Raw genomic sequence first — 6,016 nt, 5'->3', positions numbered from 1 at the left:
AATTAGCAGTCCTAATTGGCTTGTTTTGCTTTTCAGAAAATTTAATTCACATTTGGACATTGCAGACTAGCAATTAGATTTTCTAGACAATTTGCTATTAATTGTTTTGATTGGATAAACTGTAGCAGAAGTAGGCACTAAGGGCTCTGAAGAGTTTACATACATTGGTTATCACAAGCAAAAACTGTAACAGGATTAAATTTGAGCGCATCAGTAAACCTGTATTTTCATGAATCATTGGAGATTGTTCAATATTAAGCATAACATAGCTATGGGGATACGAAACTGTCACCAAAATTAGGATTTTGAATTTTCCTTGCATTTTCCTTAAATATTACACTTTCATTTATTATTCGGTACCTGCAATAGCAATATCTGTGGAAAGATATGAAAATGAATTCTCTCCTTTCATTCACACCTTTGGATATATTTTAAGTTCTGCAAACACAACTAAAAAGTATGTTAAAATGTTTAAGGTTTGATATTATATTGATATTGAAATACAAACTTCTCAGAATGACCAAGTGGATAGAGCAAAGGGCTGGGAGTCAGAAGGACCTGGATTCTAATCCTGACTCCACTACTTGTCTGCTGTGTGACCTTGGGCAAGTCACTTAACGTCTCTGTGCCTCAGTTACTGCATCTGTAAAATGTGGATTAAGGCTGTGAACCCCATGTGAGGCATGGACAGTGTGCAACCTGATTAGCTTGTAACTACCACAGTGCTTAGTAAGTGCTTAACAAATGCCATGAAAAACAAAAAGATAGGGAGGGGACGGCGACACCTTCAATCAGTCTTAAAATAAATACGAAGATGTTCCATCCCAGAAAACTGCTTTGCCAGCTTGTCTTGTCTTTAGAATGTATTCTGTTGGACGAATAAATGTAGATTTCATTTACCAACTACTCTGCAGCATAGTCCTTACCCTGCACAAGTGTGTGGCAACTAAAGTTGCCTTTAGTGATTAAATATTTTTTATTGGTTATATAAAAGGTCTCATTAATTTTGGGACAGGATTACGGGAACACTTGCAAACACTTTCCGCAGATGATGATGGGAAGGGGAAGATGTGTTGCTGATGGAAACACATTTGGGCCCCAACCACTTGAAAGTTCACGATCTACTACATAGAGAAGGAAAACTGAATAAAATAATGATCATTCAATCAATATTATTTATTATGTTCTCTGTCCTTATCCCTATACTAAAGGGCTTAGAATACAATAGTGTTAACTATTAGCTAGGAACTCACTGCTTAATAATTACTACATATATATAGTAGTGAATATATATATATATATATATATATAGCAGTTAATATATACTATTACTATACTATAATAGTAATATATACTATTACTACCATATATATATGTAGTAATTATTAAGCAGTGAATTCCTAGCTAAATAGTATACATTACATATATTGTGTATATATAATAGTATATATTATATATATTACATTATATATATATGTATTCATGCAAATACACTCATATAACAACACAATGATTACAATGACAGTTTTTTTATGAATTAATGATTATAATATGCTAGAAGAATAGAAGCAACTTCAAGGCCAATGCTGGGTAGTGTGGGTAACAAGAAGAGAAATAACACCCACAGAATGATCAAAATCATCTAAATTCACTGAGTGATTACTGTATGCAGAATACTGGACTAAGGGTCAAGGAACACACAAAAGATGAAAACAGCACCTCTCTTCCCTAGAAGAATCTGCCATCTCACGATGGAAGCAGTAGATAAAAATAAAGCAATATATAAGAGTGAAAATGAGACTGTGGAACATAGTAATGTGTTGGGTACAAATTAATAATGTTCTTCTAAATAATGAGCTCCCCGCTCAGGGTCACACCTGGAGAGTTTCCAGTACCTTACCAGTCTCGACTATGGGAGGGAGAGTCAAGCAGAGGCTTATCCACTCCATTTCTAGCTTGGGCAGTGTCTAGAGAATGGAAGGCAATCTGTTACAAACCCACCTGGGCTGGTTAGCAGCAGCATGGGAGAGAGTCGAGGGCGGAGATTCTAGTTTACTGCACGGAAGAAGGCAATGGTAAACAATTTCCGTGTTTTGTCCAAGAAAACTCTGTGGATACACTATACTACCTGAACGATTAAAGATGGAGATGGGGTGACCTGGGAGAGGTGTGTCCATGGCATCACTATGGGTCGGAGACAACTTGACGGCATAAGACACGACAAGAAATAATGAGTGGATGAAGGCTGCACGCTGTGAACACTGACAGGATGATAAATGGGGAGGTGAGGCATTACTGGACAGATGCCTCTTGGAAGAGGTGAGTTTCGAGGAAGGCTTCGAAGGTGGAAAGAGGGATAGTTAGGTAAAGCTAAGGGACCGGAGGACTTTCCCAATAGAAGAGAAAGAGATGAAAGTAAGGGGCAGCAGAACTGCCTTCCTCCTTTTACAGAGAGAAGAATGTCTCTCCCACTTAATTCTGAGGAGAGAAATGGTAATTAACACCTCCACACAGGATGACTATTGGCCTGCAATTAGAGATATCTGCATTGAGCTTGGGGCTGGGATCAATTTGGAGTCCATGTGCTCCGATTCTCTTCTCATGACAGCTCCTAGAAAGATCGCTAAAGCATAGGTAGAGAGCCCATGAGTCCTGGATTAGCCAAGGAAGCGCTGGAATCTTGCTAACATGGCATTCCTTGTTAAGGTTAGAAAAATAAGCACACAACCCCAAATTGGGTCTACTAAACTGGCCACCCTTCCACTGAACCTTACACTCTCTTGCTCATTCCAAGAGCCTGAACTTCTAGCTGAATATTTATATTTAATTTCTATTAATGGCTATTAACAGAGTCTAGATACTCTTATGCCAGGTCAGGTTTACCCATGAAAAGAGAATCAGAGATTTTGAACAATATGGACAACCAGCCCAAGTGGAATTTTGGCCTGAATCATTCAGATGGAAAGCCTTTTCTGGCTAGTGGCTCAACTTTACTCTGAATTTAGATTATTAGCCCCCCAAGGGTGGGAAATATGCATCTTAACTTGTAGCTCCTAGTGATCAAGGGAAGTGTTTATCAATTCCTCTCCCAGGTGTTTAGTATAGTGCTCTTGCATACCGTAAGCACACAATAAATCCCATCGATTGATCTTCCTGCTGCTGTGCTCTCCCAAGAACATCAGTAGAGTCTTTTACCCTCAATAAGAAATTGATAAATGCCAGCGACTGATTTATAATAATAATTATAATGTTGGTATTTGTTAAGCGCTTACTATGTGCAGAGCACTGTTCTAAGCACTGGGGTACATACAGGGTCATTAGGTTAACCCACCTAAGGCTCACAGTCTTAAACCCCATTTTACAGATGAGGTAACTGAGGCGCAGAGAAGTTAAGTGACTTGCCCACAGTCACACAGCTGATAGGTGGCAGAGCCAGGATTTGAACCCAGGACCTCTGATTCCCAAGCCCATGCTCTTTCCACTGAGCCATGCTGCTATAACGCAAAGACTGCACTGACAAAATCATCCAGAGAATTCAGAACAAAAAAAACCCAGACTCAATAGTATTTATTGAGCGCTTACTGTGTGCAGGGCACTGTACTAAGCACTTGAAATGTACAATTCGGTAACAGATAGAGACAATCCCTGCCCAGTGACGGGCTCCCAGTCTAAACTATTTTCTATGGTTAATTTAGGCCAAAGAAGAAACAGTATTCTTGGAATAATTAGTTGGTGCAGATCTGCCCTAAGTCAAAATCTTCCTAGGGAAATAAATCTGCCTTCTGCCTTTCACACCTCTCGATTTCCACCACATGCATTCGAGAGCCACAGTGATTTTTCAAACTCAAAGTATTATATATGAATTATTAAACAAATCTTGAACATGAACACTTACCTGTCACTTCACATTCTCTAACTAGGCATATTGGAAAAGAAATAATCTGAATCTCTAGAGGCACATATATTCATTAAACATACCCTTCTTAAAGAGGCAAAATGAATTTTATAATATTTATTAAATGTGTCTGTGCCCTCAGAGGCATTTGGACACCACTACCCAAGCCTGGGTTTTGTTTATGACACTGAACAAAAATGTGCAAATTCAAGATCTCAGAACATGATGTCTGTTTGATACAGTTCAAGGAAGTAATGTGGCCTAGGGGAAAGACTACAGGCCTGGAGTCAAAGGAAATGGGTTCTAATCCTGACTCCACCACTTGCCTATCATGAGCCCTTGGGTAAGTCACTTAACTCTTCTGTGCCTCAGTTTCCTTACCTGTCAAATGGGGCTTAAGTAATTGTTCTCCTTCCCTACTTAAACTATGAGCCCAACGTGGCACGCTTATGTTGTATGTAACCTAACACTTCATACAGTCCTTAACAAATATCATTTTTATTATTACAGAAACAAAGCCTTCCAACTAGCCTCACAATTCATCTGCAAATCTTATGGTTCCTTATTCTTGGGCATTTATCTTCTATCAAAATTGTCATTTCTTTTTCCCTCATTTTCCTTTATATCGAATTCTCAAAACCAGACATTAGAACATGCGTGCCCTTTTTATTTCTCAGGGTCCATATCTGTGGTGAGACAAAACAACATCCGCTTGAAAGAAAGAGATCGGCTATCTGTGTTTCAGAACAGCAAACACATTTTTAGCTTCCTTTACGGAGCATGAACTGAGACTGTGCTATAGCTTTTTGGCTGCTGTTTAGACAGATCTGAGTGATAATCCCAAAGGAAGAGGTGCTTTGAGTGTTAGGGTCTACCTGCCCAATTTCTCAGAGGTTTAGGCATCCATCCAGCTCATTGAAACAGCTCTATATTACCTTCCTCAATACCAACCTGGACAGTCCCTACCATTTATCTATTAAGTGTGACAGCAAAAGCGGAAAACTACTGTATGCCCTCTAAAACCATTTTCCCAGTTTGCACAGCACTATCCCAGCGGTTGGTTTTTGACCCCTGTGTTTTCTTTTGCGCTGGCCAGATTCAGGTTTAAAGAGGATATCTGCACTGTAGAAACCTACTAAATTATAAATGTCTAAATAGACTGCCTGTTGAGGAAGAGAGACATATCAATTTTGACCAACTTCAAGAAGTGGCTAAGTGGAAAAAGCCCGGGCTTGGGAGTCAGAGGTTGTGGGTTCCAATCCCAGATCCACCGCTTGTCTGCTCTGTGACCTTGGGCAAGTCACTTAACTTCTTTGGGCCTCAGTTACCTCATCTGTACAAATGGGGATTACCCTGTATCTACCCCAGCGCTTAGAACAGTGCTCTGCACATAGTAAGTGCTTAACAAATACCATAATTATTATTATTATCCCTTTTTTGGAGGTGGTCAAAGACTACCTGACAAAGTCTGGACAGGAATGGTAGATTGAAAAAAAATAATTGGGGGCCAAAATTACCTCCTAACACCAAATCTATTGGGACAGATGTCCAGCACCAAAATAGAAGCAGGATGGCCTAGTGGAAAGAACATGGGTTTGGAAGCCAGAGGATCAGGTTTTTAATCCTGGCTCTGCCACTTGTGACCTTGAGCAAGTCAGTTACCACATCTATCAAATGAGGATAAAGACCGTGAGACCCGTGTATAACATGGATTATGTCCAACCTGGGTATCCTGTATCTCCCCTAGTGCTTAACACAGTCCCTGACACACAGTAAGAATTTAACAAACACCATTTTAAAAAAATCAAAGCTGATTTGCCTCCTGTTTAATAGTTAGACTAGGGGTGCATAAACCCGGAACTGTGTAGGTTTAAGCAAGTGTAAGTGGATGTGGGTGGGGATTGCACACCCTATAAACTTGATTAGCAACATGTATAATTCATACTTACTCCTCCCAGGATGCACTACCATTGGGAACATGTCTAGGGGGAATCAGTCAGTCAGATGGTATAATTGAACACCTACTATGAAAGAATTAAGCTCTTGAAAGAGTATAACAGAAGAAACATATTGTCTGCCTTCAAGAGGCTTACTCTCTAAAACTGGGCAGTGAGTCTGTTG

The sequence above is a fragment of the Ornithorhynchus anatinus genome, chromosome 1, assembly GCF_004115215.2.
Source record: "Ornithorhynchus anatinus isolate Pmale09 chromosome 1, mOrnAna1.pri.v4, whole genome shotgun sequence".
Taxonomy (NCBI): domain Eukaryota; kingdom Metazoa; phylum Chordata; class Mammalia; order Monotremata; family Ornithorhynchidae; genus Ornithorhynchus; species Ornithorhynchus anatinus.
Note: the sequence above shows the minus strand (reverse complement) of the source record.